Raw genomic sequence first — 21557 nt, 5'->3', positions numbered from 1 at the left:
CGAAAATTATGTTAATCTTCGATTCAACAATTCAATATAAATTGAAAGCTTCATTTGACAGTTTCATTTTGTGCAAGATGATAGATTTTTGTGTATTCGATAAATTCAATTGATATATATGTTTTATATGATGTATATGTTTTTGTGCAAAAAACTTCGAATTTAAGTTACATTAAATTAGGTTAAGTAATGAATGAAAAATTCGAAGATTAAACATATAGGATTTAGGTTATGTTCAATTAACCTATTAATCACAGTGTTAATTTCGTTAATTTAGCATCTTTCCGAGGAAACAGAAATTTAGAATTTCAAATATAAATAAAGATAAATTACATTAGTTGAATCAAGTATCAATTGTCAAATTGTGCAATGGAATAAATCCATTTGAGTATTTTATATTATAGATCATCAAAGAGCAATACTCTTTCGAATGAAATATAATGAAAAATATTTATAATTTTTCACACTAAAATCACTATTAGCAGATTTACACTTCTTTTTAATAAATGAATAAATTAGAAATAAATATATTTTACATACATTGTTTGTAATAATATATCGAATCGTTGAATCGAATATTATTTTTAATAATAATTAAGTTGAAAGTATTGAGAAAGTTTTATCAAAGATTTGTTTCTAATTAATCTCTGTATACATTTCTGTAACGTGCATGGAATCGTTTCGAAACTATCAATTGTTCACAGAAATGGGAACTGTTAGGAGAAACTTTCAAGATTGTTCGGTCCCCGAGCGGCTCGAACGAAAAGACTAACTACGCAATTAGAGGTAACGTTTCGAATCGAACGATAAAAGTAAGGGAACAAAATGTGTGATTAACACGTCAAAACGTTCGTAAGAAATCTGATTTGTAGTCAACTTCTTTTTCAACATGTTTCATAAACATGATTTACGATAAAAAAAAGAAAAAATATCGTTTGTTAAAATAATAAGCGAGCCAATTACTTGAAAATTATTAATATTTTAAAGTGTAAAACCTATTACTTTTACACAGTTATTTTTTTGTTTCAAAAATACTTCTTTGTTAAAAATTTGAAAAATCCAGTTGTCAGAAACATTAAAAAATTTTTCTCGTGGCTAAGAAAAATGGCATTTCAAAATCGAAGTCTTTCCTTTATAAAATTTCCTTTATAAAATATTTCTTTCTATAATTTGCTGTATCATTTTTTTTAATCATATTATAGAATATATTTGAATATTAGGATTAGAAAATTCAAAAAATGTTAAATTTTTGTTTTTGTTTTTGTTTTCTGCTTTTGTAAAAACAAATGGTACAGTAAATTTTAATAAATAAAGAGAAAACTTTAATCTGAAAATTTAAAAAAATATTTTTACTTTTCTATTTATTTAAAAATTAACTCAAAATTGTGAAAGTAAGAGATTTCAAGTAAATTTTTTTAAAGTAAATTCAAATTATTTTTTCAGTAATTAATTCATTCGTGTTTCCTATTAGAGATAAAATTAAATATTCACTTTAAAAATTCTAATTATTCTTCATGAAATCAAAAAAATTTATTTTAATATAATTTTTATATTTATTTTCTGGTCTATTAAAGAATACATTCAATATTAACCTTATTTAAATAACGTCTTTCTTTACATAGTAATACAATGTAATTTAATCCATGATAGCATATAATAAAAGCAGTCACACAGTTTCCATGAATTTGAAACAAGAACATTCGTAAGACGCGTAATATGCGCGAGAAACTTGGAGGAGCAAAGTTTTCAATTTAAAATAGCGCGTGAGACGACCAGAGGACGCGAACCCCCTTAATTAATTTCCTGTGGCCTTAATTAATTCACGCGATCGAAAGGAAATTCGAAATCAAAGGAGAAAGCGGCGTGTAACTTGTTTATTGAATTCCTACTGCGTCCGTACTGCGGCTAAATGCGAGGGAATGTTTAAACTCGGGCAAGTGAATTAAGAGTATCGTGTAACCAAAGGAAGTTTCACGAGTTTCAAGAAATTAGCAAAGTTTGCGCGGCGCAATGCCTTATCCCCTCCATTCGATTTCCCCTCCCACTCCCGTCTTGTCGAACACGAAAGATATCGCGGTTCAATAGTTCCAAATAAGGCCGAGGGACAAATAAAATTCTTCTTGTTATTTCTCGGCTCGAAGTTGGACAAACACGATATTTGTTCCAATGCAACGATAGGCTCCGTGAAATACTTCTCTTCGTTTCAGAGTTATTATACGTAGCGGCTGCAAACTGTGTACGATTTACTCATAGCCTGGATGAGGCATGGTTGACATTTATCACGCGAAGTTTTCTATTTGCGGGTAGAGAAAGATGGAAGAGCGCACAAAAATGTATAAATTTATTATTGATATTTATTGGATATATTGAAGAAAAAGTTTTTTTTTAATAAAGAATTTTATTCTAGTATTTTAACTTTTATTTTAAGTAATGAATTTTTTTTTATAAAAAATGCACTAATCATAATAATAATATTAATAATAATAATAATAATAATAACAGATTGTTAATAATAACGACAGTTAGTTAGCATTATGTTTTAGTTACTGAAGATTGAAACAGGGACATAACATTATAAGTAGTTATTGCTACATATACTAGAAAGTTCAGGGAATTTCAACTGCAGTAACACATAAGTATATATACCTGTAACATTCTCATATACCGCTACTGCTAATTCCAGTTTAAATTTTCAGAGTGACTTTGAGAAATCTCACACTTGGTTCCATATAACTTAAATTAGAAACAGAATATAACTTTTAAAATAAATAATTATTATATCATATAACTCTTCAAATAATAAGATAGCGATGAAGATTTAAAAGAAAGAAAAGATGATGTACATAAGAAAACTATATGTTACTAAGTTCTAGTAATAAAGGTTAGGTCAGATATTTGTAGGAAAAGGACAGCTAAGAGAATTGTGTTACGGTGTGCGAAGTCCCTCTAGTGGCAAGTATAGTAGGTCAGCCGCAAGTTATTTCATTATGTTTAAGGGGAAGCTACTTATAAGTAGATTAAGTATTATGTTAGGTATATGTGCATTTATGAGAAATTTATATATGTATGAAATGTGCATATAATGATGCAAAAATATACTGAAAGTAAAGTACTGTGGTATAATATTTCAAGAATGAAACAAATCTCTATCTAGGTTCCATTTCTTTCCTGCACTCATAAAGATACTAATTTGCATAGAATCTGCAATGTACTTAGTCGACATGCTAATACTGTTATTACTATAGTATTATATTATCATATTAATTAACGCGTACATCAAGGATATTGTTAAAGGACAAAGTACATAATTACTTAGTACTGTATTTCTCAACTTTTCTTGAATTATAACCTTACTTTTATAGTAGTCGAGTAATCTGTTCTCTTTTCTATATTTCATACTTAAAAGAATAGAAAAAAAAATTAGGAGAAAAAAAGCATTTCAATAATAAAATTACGATACGATAGATTTCCAGATAAATTAAACGTACTACAGAGATAACAGTTCACTGTGAATACGATCGTTATTGGTCATACGAATTGAACAAATGTTACACATCTACAATGTTATCGAGAATGGTAGTAATATCTTTTAATATTCGCGATGAACGACTGTTTTTATATTCGGTTCGAATCTAATATCCAAGAAATTTATTTGCTTGTCGCTTCTCTTTCTCTTCTCCATATCTTTCGCGCACTTTTCTTTTCTCCACGTCGTCACCGAACGAGCACTCGAAATAGCACTCGTAAAACGAGGCACTCGATAAAAATCGTGGCGTGATGCAACATCGGTAAAGCGGTTTCCTTTTTTTCGCCTCCTCTCACTGCTTCCCTTCCGATCACGAGAGCCATTAAGCTTTTCCACTAGACTCTGTCAAGTGTCTACTAATATAGGCTCCACTAAATCATTCGCGCTTCCTGCGTACCTAAAAAAAAATGGGTGTACAGTGATCTATTCATACACTCGTTCTGTATGTTCGTAAAAAAAAAAAACAAAAAAAAAAAAATTCGAAAATACGCTTTGTAACATGATGAAAGTATATGTGCGATATTCGTTTACCGATTTATGTGAATAAAAGTACAAGAAAATTGTATGTTCATTGTCTAAATTGAATTTCAGCGAATAAACGTAACGTGAAATCGTTAATTGACAGAAAGGAAATAAAAATTGAAATGAATGAAAAGACGATTTATTTGAGGTTAAATAATATTGCTTGCAAAGTGAACTGTACTACCGACCGAAAGCTTGGAATCGCAAATATGTATGTTTCAGAACATATTCGAAAAAAGTTAGATTAAAATTCTCGCAGTAAATTTTTTCATCAAGAATCTAATGGATTAAATCAAATTATCGATTAATCTTTAAAAATTTAGGTTTATTATAACTTATAATAAGATTTCTTAAGCCACGTCCATGCATGATGCATAATTTAAGCGCTACTAGGCTTACAAAACTATTAATAGAGCTTATGGTCGTTCTGATAACTCTGTTATGTTCTTTAGTGTGTATAGACTTACCGAATTGGAGCAGACGTACATGGTCAGTGATATAAGTACTTAGTTATACCAGCGAATGAACTCAATGATCTCATCGAAGAGGATCCTCAAACAAATCGAAAGCGAATCCAGCCGGAGTTACAATTTCTTTTTATTCCTATCAGATTTATTGTCAATAGATGAAACGGTTGAGCCGGATTGCGTGATACCAAACCCAATTACAAACTGGCCATTTTCACGGCATTTCGATTAGCGTACGAATAGATTTGACATGTTTCCATTCACTTTTAAGTCTGGAATAATCTTTTTTTCATTCGTGCCACGATTTTTTTTAACATCTTATATATAGATATCTACATATTCTTACATTTGAATTTTTTAAAATTGCAAATTTCAAAATTCGATAAATGTAGATATATTTCGAAATATGAATTCAAAATATAAAAATATTTAATTTCCTGAAAAAATAAAAATAATCGAAATTTATCGTTCGTCGATCTTTTCGTTATTTTCTCGATATACAGGATTAAATTGCGTTCTTTCAAAGTGCGTGCATATTTTTTCTCTCTCTCTCTCTCTTTTTTTTAATGCAAATTTTATGGCACATATTTTTGCTACATGCTTTTGCTTTTTGTTTGACGATTGCAAAGCGTTTTATATAACATTTATATATATATATATATATAACTATACAAATGTTTGTGGAATGCTATCCATATATTCGTTCCTGCATATATATTTAATATAATATGCATGCATATCGAACTTGTTAGAACATGATTGACCTATTTTTGACGAAAAAATTAATAATTATTTCGTAGAAAAATAAATAGAAATATCTTACAGTTTACATGTAAAATAATATATCCCTATTTAATTTGATATGAACGATAAGCCAAAATAACAAAATAATCGTTCTACGTAAATAGTTCTAGATTCTTACACGAAAAGAAAACAATTTCCACAACATGAAGTATTTGTGATTATTAATCTTTTTAAAGTACTCGAATCAATCAACGACACTTGGCTATAATTGTTTATACATAGGTTTCCTGAATTTTTCCGTTCGTTTTACTCTTTTACCGCTGTTAATCAATCTGAAATACTGGAGAAGAGCGTGCTATCGGTATCTACATATACAGTTGCTAGAGTCACGTGTCACGAATAAAACGTTATCCTCCAATTGTATCTAGAGCAATAGTACGTCAAACTCTTTGTGAATACATTTTTTTCTATTTTATTTTCGATTTATTTTTTTAATCAACGATTATTTATTTTTTTTATTTTATCACAATTTCAAAGATATTTTTCTGTATTTTATGCTTTTTTATTTTTTTAAATTATATTTTTTAATTATAAGAGTCCTCTGCTTTCTTAGTTCCACCAATTTTTCAGATTGTTTTTTTTTCTTTTTTTTTTTATATCGCATTTAATTGTGCTAAAAATAAGTTTTTTTTATCGAGAGTCATTTTTTTTTCACAATTTTGCAGATAGCCTGCACTTTACACTTTTGATAATACTATTTTTTTTCTCTTTCACATTCGTTGCACTTAATTATTTTATGTCATAGCAATTGAGTAAGTGAGTGCATCTATATTCCACCAATCTTCAAATATAATTTTCCCCTCCAAAAAAACGGGATCCTATACGAAAAAATTTTATCCCCTAAAATTTTTCGATTTTCATATTTGCATTTTTAAATCAAGAATCATCAACCGTGTACCGCAATTTTCTCGATATCCTACGTTTTATATTTTTTTCGATATTACCTTTTTCTCTTTCACATTATACCATAACAATTTTTAATATTCCACGAATCTTAAAATATAATTTTCCCCTAAAAACAGGATACTGTATGAAAAAATTTTCTTCTAAAATTTTTCGACTTATGTTACCAAAATGTGTACCAAGATTTCCTAAATATTTTCCACTTTTTCGTTCCATTCAATTATTTTATACTATAACAATTAACTAAATAAGTATCTACATTATATATCACCTAATTTTCAAATATAACCTTTCCAAAAAATTGGGACCCTATATGAAAAAATTTTATCTCTTAAAATTTTTCAATTTACATTTTTAAATCAAGAGTCGCTAACTTATCGACCGTGCACCATGATTTCCTGATAGATATCCCCGTACTTCGCACTTTTTCGATGACATCGTTTTTTTTCCCTTCTTTTCCCCCTTCCCTCTTTTCACATTCGTTGCATTTAATTACGGTAAAAATAAGTTAGCGCCACGGTAATTAATTTCGAATTCCCGGGTAAAAGTTTAATCAGAAAGTTTTACCGGGTTCGCACGGAGGGAGTATCACGAAAGTGGCTTTTTAAGACGCCGTAAAGGGCGGAAGCGACGAGTGAACTTAAAGATATGGAGGAGTGGATGCCACCACCTTAATCTTCCCTACGGAAAAGTTTCCCTAGTCGCAAATCTTTCCTTCGCGCTTCCGTGACCCTCTCCACTCCGCCCCTCTTATACGGCAACGAGCGTGTAAATCAGGGACATTCGACTTTTTAAACAGATTACGCTATTTTCGAGGAATACGATGAAACGTCGTCGTATTCTCCGTTACGTTTTCCGTCAACGTTCGAGAAATTGAAAAATCGAAAGATGTCGCCACCGCTATTTCATCCTCGAGATTCGGATATAAAGTGTTATCGATATACGAATATGAATGGTCACGAAGATAATCTATTTTTATCTGATAGAAAATTATTGCGTGTCATGGATGGCAGATGGATGAGAATTTTTGCTCGATTTGGTGGAAATTGTCGTTTTTGATGGATGATGACCAAGCGCGAGAAAATTTTATGATATAAGAAATTTCGAAGTTTTTTGATAATGAATATTGTATTTGTAAATGTTATGCGTTATTTTTTATTTAATTTTATAATATACGTAAGTGTGAGGATTTTTGTTGAAAAAGTTGAAAAATTTTAATTTTTGACGTAGAAAATTTTTCACATTAAAATATTCATATTTTGGCACTTATAGATGTTGCGTTATTTCCGATTTAATTTTTGATTTTAAAACGAATTAAGGTAATAGAAAAATAGTTGTCGTGAAAATGATTTATTTTTATCTGATAGAAAATTATTGCGTGTCATGGATGGCAGATGGATGAGAATTTTTCATAAGAAAATTTTATGATGTAAAATTATTTTTGATATTAAATTTTATTTGTAAATTTTTAAATGTTGTATTATTTTCTACCTAATTGTAGTTTTAAAGTTTTAAGATTTTTATAAAAAATATAAAGAAATTTTGTGACATAAGAAATTATATAATCGTAATTAGAAATTTAGAAATTTTATTTAAAATACGGCGAATATTTTCGGATTATTTTCTAATTTTTTATTGTTAAGAAAATTTTTAAAGTTTGCGAACGAATAACAGCAAGTAGTTAACTGTTCGCAGAGAAACTTGGTTGTCGGCGGCTTAAACGAAATTTTATTCTCGAACCTCTTTCCTCCGAATTTTTACTTTTTATTACCAAGTTTCAAACGTTGGACTTAACGAATGATTGTATAATGTAGTAGAGAAATCATTTAAGTAAGTGTCCCTGAACTTTCTCATAATCTTCTGAAAAGTTTAGTTTGCCTAAAAGGATTTAAAATTTTTACTTAAATATTAATTTTTTTTTCTTCATATCGAAACAAGATCGAATGAGATATAAAAATTCGACTTTAAGTAGTCAAAGATGTCGATATTTCGAAGCCCGTTTAATTAACGAAGCTTTTCGAGGATCTAACATGGAGAAAAAATTCATTAACTTGTCTGATCATTTTTTACGTCCACGTATCACTCACCTTTTTTTTGATTTCCGCTTGCGTTAAGGTCACGAAAAGCTTTCCACGATATATTCTGAATGTACGCTAATTCGACGTTTCCTATTTTCGATGAAATTTAGTCGTGATGCATATTTTCAAAGAACTAATGAAAAATTGAAAAACTGAAAAAGTAAATTATCAATCAGAAGTTTGGAAATCCTAATTTAGATTAGAATTATTAGATAAATCTAATTTATCCATGCAAATTGATAAAATTAATATTTGATTTTTTATTTAATATAGATAAATCTAGAATATAAAATAAATAATGTAGATAATGTAGAATTAATAGTAAACAAGTAATGTAGATAATGTAGAATTAGTAATAAATAGGTAATGTAGATAATGTAGAATGATTAAGCAAATATTTAATTTAAAATATGGATTACCAAAATGTATGCAAGAATTATTATTTACCTGATTCACTGATCCATTAATAATTGGCAGAAGATTCGATGTAAAAAAAAAGTAGTCCAAATTCTTTCGAGAATATCATTTTGTTTTTCACAGTTACAGATATGATATTATACTCTTACAATTAGTATAGTAGAAAATTAGATCGAAAATAGGATTCCTCTAATTTGTTCTTAAGGGATTCGTTGATACATAAGGGACTTTATCACGCGGACCATTTAATGGAGAGGAAGGTTATCCTCTGGGACAAAGGGACTTCTCGTTAACTCGCTCCTTTAACCGTTTCGCTAAACTCCCGTGACGTCTTGAGCTTAAAATCCCGTTGGGTTGCTTGTCACTCCCTCTACTTTCGTCTTGTCTCACTGTTCCCTCAATTCATCACACATTCCACTCTGATAATTGAGAAATCCTCCGAATAATCCTTTTTTCAGAAAGATTTTTGATTCTTGCTCTTTTTTTTCATTTCCTTCATCAATTAATTTTTTATTGCATTCGTGTTTATTTTTTCCTTTCAACATATTCGTTGATGAAACTAAAGTTTTTCGAGAATTATATACTAACCTATACATATGTCGCGAAAAATTTATTAAATCCAAGTTAGATTTTTGTCCGTTTATATATTTAAGGTTATTTTATACGATTATTTTAAGTGTGCATGCTTGTAATGTGGTATAGGTGTAGTCTTTCTTTGCAAATATTATAATTTATATGATTAATCTGTTAATATATAATTTGAATCCATTTGCATTTCAATTCTCTCAATGTTGCTTTTTCAAATTTTAAATCATTTTAATTTTATTTATGTTTATTTTTATTTTATTTTATTTTATTATTATAGTCGTTACATTTTTTTAAATTAATTCTTATTTCTTTTTAAATTTTACTCTACTGTTTTCAATATTTCCATGTTCTATCTACACTTGTCTTGCTTCTTTCTCCTTCATTAAATTTTTGTAGCCATCCATTCTCTCTCAACATTTCACGCTCTTTTCCCTCCACGTTTTTTTGCACACGTAAACATCCATTCCCGCGCAACACGTGCATGTGACTAAACGTCGCCACCACGAAATCTCTTCGTATTTTCGTGGCAACATTATCTTCTATTCACCTCAGAAAAGAAGGATAGAGATGTCCATTATACCTTCTGCACGTATACGTATAATAAACGCAAGCATTCATCTAAGCGCCACCTAGCGCTAAAGCACGAAAAGAAAAGAAGAAGCGAAACTAATTTTGACATAGTCAACTTTTCTACCTTAGTTTCCTATTCGAAGTTCAGTTATAATTTAACATGATACAGAGTGCTAAGAGGATGGATAAAGTCGATGAAATTGCGAATCGGAGAGCAGTATTTTAAACTGACCTGGATTTTCTGTTTCTCCCGATAGAAGGAACATCTCGTGTGATGCTACTAACCTTCTCTCGACCAGTGATCGATATTCAAATGAAATTCCACAAGTAGATCGAAAAGAGGAGCAATATGTAGTTTACGAATATGTATGTAGATTTCGTTTGTGCAACTGTATATTTAATTTGTTATTTAGAATTAAAATATTTAATATATTTAGTAGATAATAATTCGGTTCTAATCATTTATAATTGATTGTTCTGATTTGTAATGTTCATGTTAGAGATAGTGTGATGTTTATATAATTTTACATATTTATTAAATAATTTATTTGCATATGTTTATTATAATAATTCGGTTTTGATCATTTGCAGTTAAATATTGTAATTTTCGCATTAGTACGATGTTTATTTATTTGATGATTTTCTTTATGCGCGTATTTAATAAAATATAATTCATAATAATTCGTTTTAATCATTACATTAAACGTTATGATTTAACATTATAATTTTTATTATTTAAACATTATAATTTTTTAATATTGGAGTTAATGATACGTATACAAATATAGAAATATTGTAATATATTACGTTATTGCTAATTTTTAAATTGTTATTAGAAAATTAATTATATTTTGAGAAAATTCAAATCGACCAAAATATCCGAATTTTCACAAATGGTAGAGTAATTTATAAAATGCATTCGAACAATTTTAATCGTTCCACAATAGTAGCACAGGCCGACAATCAATCACGGTAAAGGTGAAAATTAGTCGCACAAAACCAATGGCTGCTGTAAATTCATAAACGTCGCTTTGAACGAGATGAATTTCGGTAACACCGGTGGTTAAAATTGTAAACGTGACAACAGAAAATTTTTATTCAAAAATGAAAAATATGAATTCGAAAGTAAGATTTTAAAAAAGTAATTATTTACTATAATGAAAAATTCTTATAGTTTTATACAATGTTTACTCGTAAAAAATTATTTTCGAAAAGTTTTAAACAAGTTTTAAGAGTTGTATTGAATATTTTTTCATAAGTAGACATGATGTTCAAAGTGAAAATTATTTTTGAATAGTTATTCTCAACATAGTTATTCATTTGTAAAAAAAAAAAAATATTATGGAAAACAAATTCTCAAAAGTTTTACTTTCAAATATATTCGCACTCTTAGGATATTGCATGTGAGAGTAAAATTATTAAAATTATTAAATTATTAAAAAATTATTATTTTTGAAGATATTTTTTATAAATGGACACTAATTTTTACTTTCACAGTAAAAATAACACAGTGTCTATTTACAAAAAAATATTCTCAATAATTTTACTCTTGAATGTATTATATCCATCTTTACAATAGAAATTCTTGAAATTGGTTCCGCGATTACCAACATTTGTTACCAACATTCTAATAAATCTGTGATAGCCGACGTTGGTACGCCTGACGCAACTCTGCGCGTAATCTTCCTAAAATTTCAGAGACGACATAACCTAAATCAGTCAGTACTGCAATTGCGACAATGCCGATGGCTGTGAATCGCGGAAGGAGGACGACAGACGACCATGCCTGACGACAGGAATATAGAAGAAAAGAACGAAAAGGAAAGGAAACGTGAAAAGGTAACTGAACGAGAGGAAAGGAGAGAAGAGAGATAAAAAAAAGGAGAGAACACCTCGGGCGAAACATCACGTTCGACCTCACATCGAACCAGAAAATTGTACGATGCGCGAAACAGACTCGAACCAATTTTTTTTCTTTCTTTCTTCGTTCATCTCTTATTTTTTTCCTATCTCATTCCAAATATATATTTCTTCTTTCTTTTTTTTTTTATTTTTTACCATAGCAAAACTGCAAGTGCTTCAAAACGAAAATCTATGCAATCACGGTTATCGCTGTTTGTTCACTTCCGTCGTGTTTCAAAAGCGAAAAATTGCGATCGAGATCAAAGAGGCACTTTGATTGACAGAATGAATAAGTGCACAGTCATTTCTTTTTTTTTTTTTTTTTCCCCTCCCTTTTTCCGACCAATGGGAAATTTTAATACACCGAAGGGAAAATGATTTGAACAAGTTTGAACAATTTTTAAAATATCGCAGGAGCAATAAACGTCTGTATTTTATATATAAAATCTAGATATACGTAGATAAAATTCAAATCGTTGAATAAGCGAATTCTGTGACATAGTTATATTTATATTTTTATTTTCGTGTAATTTAAATATCAAGAATTGAAAAATTACAAAAGGAATATCGAAAATCAAATATGAATATCTATTCATTTTTTTTTTCTTTCATAATAAGATAAAATAGATCATGATAAAAAAATTTTTTCAAAAATATATATAACGAAAAAAAAATTTAAATATGTTTTTTCCTATTCATATTATGATTACAATTGAAAATAGGGAATAAAGTTACATATAAAATAACGAGTGCTACGTATCGTTACATTGAAGGTAGCAATAATTGTTTTTAATTTTATTGCTCTCCACGTTGACATTATTGATCCAAAGAAAATTGAACACTCGTATAAAGTTTAATTATAATAACTTCTGTTAAAATAAAATGTTATTTGTATGTTTATCGTCGAACATGTAATTACTTTTGTCCACTCTATTATTCTTCTATATTCTTTACCCGCACCTGGATATGATACCAGTATAATCAAATTTTTGATCATGAAAATTTAACGACTACCTTCCCATTATATTAAAGTCATGGAATTTATTAGTTTTCCTTAACATTTTTTATTTTGTTTGGTTATTGAAAATAATTTCAGTCATATCATAAACTAGTATATCATCAATAAACTTAACTTTTTTAATATCATAAAGATAAAAATTTGACTCACCATATTTTTTCTTAATTATGATTTTCATTTAATTATCTAAAGAAATTGTTTTTTACATTTTGCAATTGTTGAAAATAATTTTAGCTATATATTCTAAAATAGTATAACATCAATAAACTTAACCTCTTTTTAATATTCAAATCCAAAAGATCAAAACCATATTTTTCTATCATATTTCTCTCTACGATTCTCATTCATAATTAATATTTTCTAAATAAATTTAAAAAAAAATTCTGCGAGTTTAGAAAAATTTTATATTATTTCATGTTTTTTTCAGCTATTACATTAAGGAGATTGCATTTACCTAGAATGCATACCTCTTACTTCACTGTGCAGCACTCTGGTATACTGGATATTAAACTTAATTTATTTTGCCAATGTTTAGTATCAAGGAGGATCGTACAATTCACACAATTCGATTTATCTTCATTTACTCGAAGCACTCCATTTGTTAAATCGAACAGAAATATTATTCTCAACTATAATTAATTAAAAAGTTCAAGCCGATGTTCAAATTTTAAAATATTATTTAAATTTTTAATCATTATAATATCAATAATATCACTAAATAAATTTTATTTAATTTTTTTGAAAAATTACATAAATATTTTTTTATAATTATATATATAATTTTTTCAGTTATTTTTATCATATAGTTTATAGTATGTAATGTGTATATTCCGTTTCCATAGATGGTCAAGTATTCGATCAACAGAGTTTAGATAGATGAATGTAATGTCTGATGCTATAGTATGCATCGGTTACTTTCGCAATTAATCAAAAGTTTCTCGTAATAGTGAATGAACTTGCTAAATTAAGGATAAATTAGCGTATAACGTGACCTCGTATCTGGTTATCAATCTCTTATTAATCTCATCGAAGTTCGAAAAACTATATAACATCGTATTAACTGTACTTATCGTAACATATTATCGATAGAACATTTCACATTATATCGAATTCATATGATATATTGTAGATTTTAATGCTTCTTCAAACTATGGGAGATTAATCTGTAAGTATACCTAAAAATAAAGAATTTTTTTTACTATAGATATTAAAATGATTAATTTCATTGAAAGTAATCATTTGATTTCTGAAAAGTTAACCTCTTCAGGGATCTGTAAAATATTAAAGACGCAAATTATAATACTTATTACGAAAGTAATTGTCAAATTTAAAAAAATTTTTTCAGTGTTTTCAAGTTTTTTATTATTATTAAAATATTCTGCATTAAGTTTTTCTACAGATATTAATTCAAAGAAAAATTAAATGTATACATATGTGTTATCAGTGTCTCTGAAGAGGTTAAATAGTAATTATATAATTCATTTAAATTGGCTCATTTGAATATCTTGTGATGATGTTCTTATATACTCTCATACTGTTAGTATTATTGTATAATATTTTAATTATATTATATTAAAAGACTGAAAATGTTTTAAACAAAAATTATGATAATATGATATAAATAAGTTTTTTTTATATGCATATATAAAAAATATATAAAAATCATTTGTTAAATATAATTATGCAATTTAATATATTAGTTGATACATTTCTATATTTTCTATAAGAAAGTATTTATATTCATTTATGTTATTAAAATCATTAATTTAGAATTTATGAGTAGCTAAAATTGATAAATTCTCTGATAAAATTATAGATAAATATTAAATGGTTTCTGTATTAAATTAGGTTAAATCAGATTAACTAAATAATAAAAGTAGCTTGAAATATAATAATAAAAATAGCTTCGTGGTAATAAATAAATTTTATTGTTAGTTTATTTATGACCTATTTATGATTAATAATCTTATCTGTCGACATGTTTCTTGAGAATTGACAAAAATTTGTCTTGTATCGTATCTTGTAGCTGTAAAAGCTGTAAAATAATGCTGTTATATTTCCACAACGCATCGTAGTCATTTTCTTTAACAACCACGACACGAATCTCGCATCACGGCAATTTTTAATAGGTCAGAATGCATCGTGACTTTTCAAAAGATGCAATAACATCATTTCTATGACACTACGTTGCATTTCTGCTCACGATTCTTTTTTTCGATCGAAGCGCATTGAAACGCATTTTCGATTTTTGAGGTTAACATATGTATGCACGTAGAAATGAGATTACTTCGTTTCTTGCAAATCTTCAAAGTTGGAAAAAGAATCGAAATTTTCAGGTTACCAAAGTTTTCCTTTATTAGGTCGACGACAAAAATTCCGAAATCTTTTCAAAATTGGATAGTTTGATTTTTCCAACTCATTTAAATTTTAATAAATATTCCAAAAAAAAAAATAATTTTCTTTTTTTTACTTTGAGAGAAATTTTTGAATTTAGATAGTTTAATTTTTCCAAGTTATTTAAATTTTAATAGATGTTTCAAAGAAAATAATCCTTTTTTTTATTTTGAAATAATTGAGCGGTTTAATTTTTTCAAGTTATTTAAATTTTAATAGATATTTCAAAGAAAAAAATAACTGAGTTTAATTTTTCTAAATTATTTAAATATTAATGGATTTTTAAAGAAAAAAATAATTTGTTTTTTATTTTAAAAGAAATTTATTTTTGAACGATAAAGTTAGAATTAAAATTAATAAATATAAGAATAGATTCTAAGCGAAGTTATTATATTATTTTATTATATTATTATATTATTATATTATTATTATTATAGATTTTCTAAGCGAAGTTAAACAAATGACTGTTCATTGGTACTGCTACAATTTAATTTACTTAGCAGTATACTTTTCGAAACTTTATCTTTTAAAATTGTAATTTTTTTGTTCTAGTGCTAAATATTTGTACCAAATTCATTGATATTATTGTCAAATTTTCGAATTTCAACAAATATAAAATTGCAAAATTGAAAATTAGATTCCATTTATTTATGTTTTGTCAGATACATCATAATACTTGTATCCATTGATTTTGCTTACATATGTTCATGTGAAACGTTATCTTTATTAACTATTTGATCTTTGATATCTAATTAAACCATATACAGTTTATATTACGCGTATATACAGCGATACAGTAATGAGAAGTTTCTTCTCATTAGCAAGTATTTTAGCTGGATAAGCTATAAATTGACTAAACACTATATGTTGCTCTTGATTTAGAAAATTTAAATTGCAATGCAGTTTTTTATGAATCAAATATTGTAATAGTATATGTTTGACAGTATGTGTTACATTAATCAATTTTATAAAATTTTATATAAATGAATTTGTAGTTATATAGTTTACATAATAAATTTTCTAAAAGACAATTGAAAAGTTAAATAAAAGAAAATAATGGAAAAATATAGAAATATAATTGATACAATTTGAAAAATATTTCTACTAATTGTTCACAATAATAAATAGTTACAGTAAAAATGAAGATTTTTAATAAAAGAGCCTAATTACAATATTTATTTTATTATTATTAAATTATAATTACTAAATGTATATAAATTTGTGTATGTGTGTGTGTGTGTGTGTGGATGTATATATGGAATATGTGGAATAAAATAAATTTTTAAGCTTTTTTTTGATTATATTAAAAAAAAAAGGAATGCAATCTAATTATAATATCACACATTTTATACAATGTTCCAAATATAAAAGTCAAATTTTTAAATTATAATAATATTATTATTAGAATATATTGTACAAATACAATTTGTTGAATTAAAAAACAAAATCTTTATAAAAAATAATTTACTAATTATTGTAAATGGATATTTACATAAAATAAAAGAATATTTTATTTTAGGTAATATATTTATTAGTAAATATTATATAAGATATAGATTGAAAAAACATTTTATAAACATATTTGTATAAATAAATATTATTATCAAAATATTAACAATTTTAATAATTTTTATAATTTAAATTACTTTTATAATTTAATTTATAATTTAAATTATAAACAAAGTTCGAAGTTACAATAATATAACATTATATAAATATAATGGTAAATTAAAGAACCTTGAGATTTTTATGAAAAATATTTCCAATTCTAACAAATATCTATTCTAATTAAAAATAATTTTAATAAAAGAGCTCAATCACAAATTCACTATCATTAATTCAAATTACAATCAATGTCAGGTTAAATCAAACTTTTATATTACAATCGTGTGATATATCACTTCAATGTGTGGCTGGTAAATTAGCAAAGAACGAAAGGAAAAAAAATCGTGGAATTTCGCAGCTAAGAAAACGCGAAACCGCGTCGATATGAATTTCCAGCTACCTCGAGGGAAATGGATCGTTTGCCAAATTTATTTTCGTCGTTCCAAGCACAGTGTGGACCTCCGTTTCACGATCGATCATATTTTTTCCCTTCTATCCTCTCTCTCTCTCTCTCTCTCTCTCTCTCTCTCTCTCTCTCTCTCTCTCTCTCTCTCTCTCTGTCCATCTATCTTTCTTTCTTTCTTTCTTTCTCCATGCCTGTGAAACTGTACGATCGGCAGTGGTAACTGGAACGCTCGTCCATGTTCGAGCTGCCGTTGTGTCCAAAGTTGGAAATGATTCATTAGTAATGGTACCGGTGGTACGGCCGGTATTGAGAATTCAATGGCTTCGTCGGCAAGTTTTCGATTAAATCAATCGTCATGGAGTTTCAGGTGTTATTTGAGTCGAACGTTTAAATATCCTACAAAGTTTTTAAAAAAAAAAAAGATCGAGAAGGATACGACAGAAATTCAGTTTGATGTTCACAAGATGAAGGATAAAATGTGATGTGAATAGTAATTATGATTTTCGAAGGAATTTCATTACTTTGATTACTTGGATATTTAGAGGATGGAGAATGGAAGTGTGAATCGAATGTTCATTATTATTTAAGACTAAATTTTATAGATATCAAGTATTGAACTACTTTTATCATTTGTTTTGATATTTGAAAAAGTAAAGGATGCAAATGTGAATAATAATTATGATCTTAGAGGTTAAATTTTGTATCAAAATTTGACTACTTTAATTACTTGTTACATAAAAACTGCTTGGATTTGGAAAATGAAGAATGAAAATATGCATTGAATAATAATTATAATTTTGAAAACTAAAGTTTGAATTATTTTTATTGTTTATTTTGATATTTATAATATAAATACAAATATATATTAAATAATAATTATTTTATTTGCATATATATACAGAATAGTAATTACAATTTTGAAGATTAAATTTTATATTAAATATGAATATTTTTAAAGATAGAGATTAGAAATCTATACAGAATAATTACAATTTTGAAAATTAAATTTTATATCAATTATAACTACTCTTTCGATATTTACAAGATAAAAGACAAAATTATATGCACCAATTTATTATTAAAATTTTGAAAACTTTAATTTGTTTGTTACTTTAACTTTTTAATTTTTAAATCTTTCTCAGAATTAAGACAATTATGCGTCAATTGTGTCCCTAATATCGGTTATCGATAATATATTGCACTGCCGCCAAGCAATAGATCATGTAAAATTAATAGAGTTATGTCGCGTCGATGTTGATACGTTTGTCATGCGGCAAACAGTATCGATGCGTGGACAATCGAACTGCAATCCGATTCTGCACTATACCTTCCTAAACATGCACAAAAAAACTTATTCAAATATCGATACACGATTAAATGAAAACACAAATAAGAATATTTTAATTCCAATTTATTGTGACAGTGTTAAATCCTTCTCCAAGCAAACATTATTCACGCAAATTTTACATAATCAGACATAGAATCCAAGTAAAGCGAAAACTGACTTGAATAAGAAAAGGAGTACGAGAAAATATGATTTCATAAATTTTAATCTTGATGAAATACAAGGAAGATAAAGGAAGAGTAAAAAATATTCTTTTTTTTTCTTGTCTTTCCTTATTTTCATGCTCTCTCTCTCTCTCTCTCTCTCTCTCTCTCTCTCTCTCTCTCTCTCTCTCTCCCCCTCTCCCTCTCTCCTTCTCCCTCCCTCCCTCCCTCCCTCTGCCCCCTCCCCACCCTGTTTGTCTGTCTCTGTCTCATCCTTCATTTTATCTCCATATGTAAAAGAGAACGAATAAAATCGTTGTACAAGTCATTTTATTATTAGATACACACATATATATTGTGAAGTAAGACCACATTATAAATGACACTGGTTGAATATAGTTATTTAACAATGGAGGAGCGTTAGAAATTGCAAGATATAATTTCATTTCGCGCATTGTGCACGGATTTAGCCTTGAAAGTCAGGGCACAAAGTCAGCCTGTGCAAGATTATGCGAATTGCCTCGGATGCCGGGGGTAAATTTGGGAGAACGGATAGAGTTTCACTGGTGAAGGTGCAAAGTTCCCCCCTCCCCCCGAGGCTTGTTTCGAATTTTCCTTCTCCGCCAAAGTGCAACATAACTTTCAAGTATATGCAACTAATTTACATATATTTTACGTTATTTGCCTGGAACATAATATTGTTTAATTAGAATTTGAAATAAAGAATCGATGGAGGGAAAATATTCGGGTGATAATAATAAAAAATATGAGGTGATAATTTTTTTTAATAAAATATTTTTTTCTTTCTTTTTTTCTTTCTTTCTTTCTTTCTTTTTTCGTTATTAAAATTTTATTTCGAGAAAACATTCTTTATTTCGTATACGCTAATTTAATATGTGGAGATATGATTTTCTGAAACGATAAAATAAATCATGATACGAATAAGGTATATAAATGAGGTCAAAGAGATTCTACTAGGATAAAAATAAAGTTTAACAGAGTATAATAATAATTTGAAAGAAGTTTAATAAAAATCAGAAGTTTGAGAATTTTTAAAATATCAGTGAATAATTTCTCATTGGATACTGAATGAACTAAAGATTAAATGATTATTGCACGTGTGAAAATGAATAAATGAAAATGTAGAATCAAACTTTACGGAATCGTATAAACGATAAATTTTCTAATTTCTCTTGTATTTGAAAAATTAATTTCGCCGTGGAATCTTCCTAACTTCATTTGTATTATGAATTTCGGATTACCGCGTGTACGAAATGATAAAGAAATATCATAAATAAATGATATGAAAAAGGCATTTCTGAAACGATAAAATAATTAATATTAAATATACTAGTATTAAAAATTGCATCGTTGGTTCGCAATTATACCGGTATTAAACGTTCCAATATCTCCTCCCGGTATTGCGACCATCCATGATGCAATGGTAAATGTAAAAAATATGGCGGTAATTCGTTTCTTATTGCGTTGACAGTAGGATTTAAAAGTGTGCACGTTATAAAGTTCAATGAAATTACCTCGACAGAATTAATAAAGCGAGCCTCATTCCTATCGAAGTGTACAGAATTCGCGTTATCTTTAACATGCAATTCCCTGAACAAGGTTCCTTGTATGTAGGCGAACGGTAATACCTAGCGATATTAAATTTCTTCATCAAGCTTCTCATTAAGTAGTCAACTTTACGTCGCCCTTTCGGGAGAAAACGCCCACGAGTTGATAAAATAACAATAAAATTTATCAAATTGGCGAGAAACGAGAAACGAGGAACGAGATAATTTTAAAGTACAAAGTACAAGAAAGAGAAGAAGGATTTTTTTTTTAAAGGTTATGGTAAATTAATTTCGCTAATTTTCTTCGAGATTTTCTTCGAGAATTCAATTCTTTTCGGTGTAAAAATTTTCAAATTATTTCACGCGAGAAAAGATATTTGATATGTAAATTTATCAAACTGGCGAAAAATAAGAATAACGGAATTTTTTTAAAAATATTAAAGAAAAAGACTATTTTAGACTCATTAATTTCCTCTTAAGACTTCGTAAAATTAAATTTCCTTTGAAACTTTCAAATTTCAACATTAACAAAATATTCGATGTTATTTATTAAATTAACAAAAAATAAGAGTAAAAAGTTTTAAAAATATCTAATATTATATAAAAAAATGAGAAAAAAGATGTTTTAGGTTAGGTTCGCCAATTCCCTCCGAAACTTGGCAAAATTAAATTTTATTTCATATTGAAACTTTCAAATTTCACATTTAAACGAAACTAGGAAAATACTAGATTCGTGAATTTTAATTTACGAATTAAATTGGGGAAAAATAAAAATTAACGATTCAAAAGATATCAAAGATATATTCCAAGTAGGTTGTGGCAAATTAAGTTTGCCAATTTCATTAAGATATACGTGTCAAAGACTTTGGAAAATGAAATTCCTCGGTTTACCTAATTCCATTAAGGTATACGTGTCAAAGACTTGGGGAAAATGAGATTCTTCAACGTGGAAACTTTCGGTTTTCCCATCACCGACGTGAAACAACCCGATCTGTAATCCGAGAATAAAAACTCTTTTCCCCCCCTCTCCTCCCCCTCCTCTCCCCCATCTAATTCCAAGAACAAAGAAGTTAAATTTGACATCTCCCTCATAAGATTTGGAAAATTCATATTATCGGCCGACAGCCGAACTTTTTCTTAATAACGAATCCCACCTAAATTCCGACTGTTTCACGAACTAGGTCGCGCTGCATGCGATTTCCACCACTCGTGTTCGTTTTCTATCCTCCTCCTTTCGATTCTTGTACACAATTTTGCGAGAGAATCGTTCGAAATGCTGGTACACATTTCCGTAGCGAGGG

The 21557-nt window shown here is 27.8% G+C and overlaps 1 protein-coding gene and 3 long non-coding RNA genes across 13 annotated transcripts in view; 1 reads left to right on the top strand and 3 right to left on the bottom strand.

The window, feature by feature from the left end:
* LOC108003048 (uncharacterized) overlaps window positions 1-21557 on the top strand; it is a 98734-nt gene that overhangs the window by 68792 nt on the left and 8385 nt on the right. For 6 of the 7 annotated variants that reach the window (XR_009831413.1, XR_009831412.1, XR_003698861.2 and 3 more), the window contains exons 1-3: window positions 10100-10241; window positions 11574-11714; window positions 13223-13960. This is a non-coding gene — a long non-coding RNA (uncharacterized LOC108003048). Of the gene's footprint in view, window positions 1-10099; window positions 10242-11573; window positions 11715-13222; window positions 13961-21557 lie in introns of those variants that run through there. The other variant, XR_009831415.1, reaches the window with a different exon arrangement.
* Window positions 1-21557, bottom strand: part of LOC108002989 (lachesin-like) — an 86941-nt gene that overhangs the window by 59516 nt on the left and 5868 nt on the right. The window lies entirely within an intron of this gene.
* On the bottom strand, window positions 1530-7203 carry LOC108003049 (uncharacterized). The gene is made up of 3 exons (XR_001766960.3): window positions 5438-7203; window positions 4516-5279; window positions 1530-3923 (listed from the first exon to the last, which is right to left on the bottom strand). It is a non-coding gene; the product is annotated as an uncharacterized LOC108003049 (long non-coding RNA).
* Window positions 7255-9411, bottom strand: LOC133666780 (uncharacterized). The gene is made up of 3 exons (XR_009831425.1): window positions 8748-9411; window positions 8310-8452; window positions 7255-8100 (listed from the first exon to the last, which is right to left on the bottom strand). It is a non-coding gene; the product is annotated as an uncharacterized LOC133666780 (long non-coding RNA).

Source organism: Apis cerana, linkage group LG10 (assembly GCF_029169275.1).
Source record: "Apis cerana isolate GH-2021 linkage group LG10, AcerK_1.0, whole genome shotgun sequence".
NCBI lineage: Eukaryota > Metazoa > Arthropoda > Insecta > Hymenoptera > Apidae > Apis > Apis cerana.
Note: the sequence above shows the minus strand (reverse complement) of the source record. Positions and strands in the feature narration are given on the sequence as shown.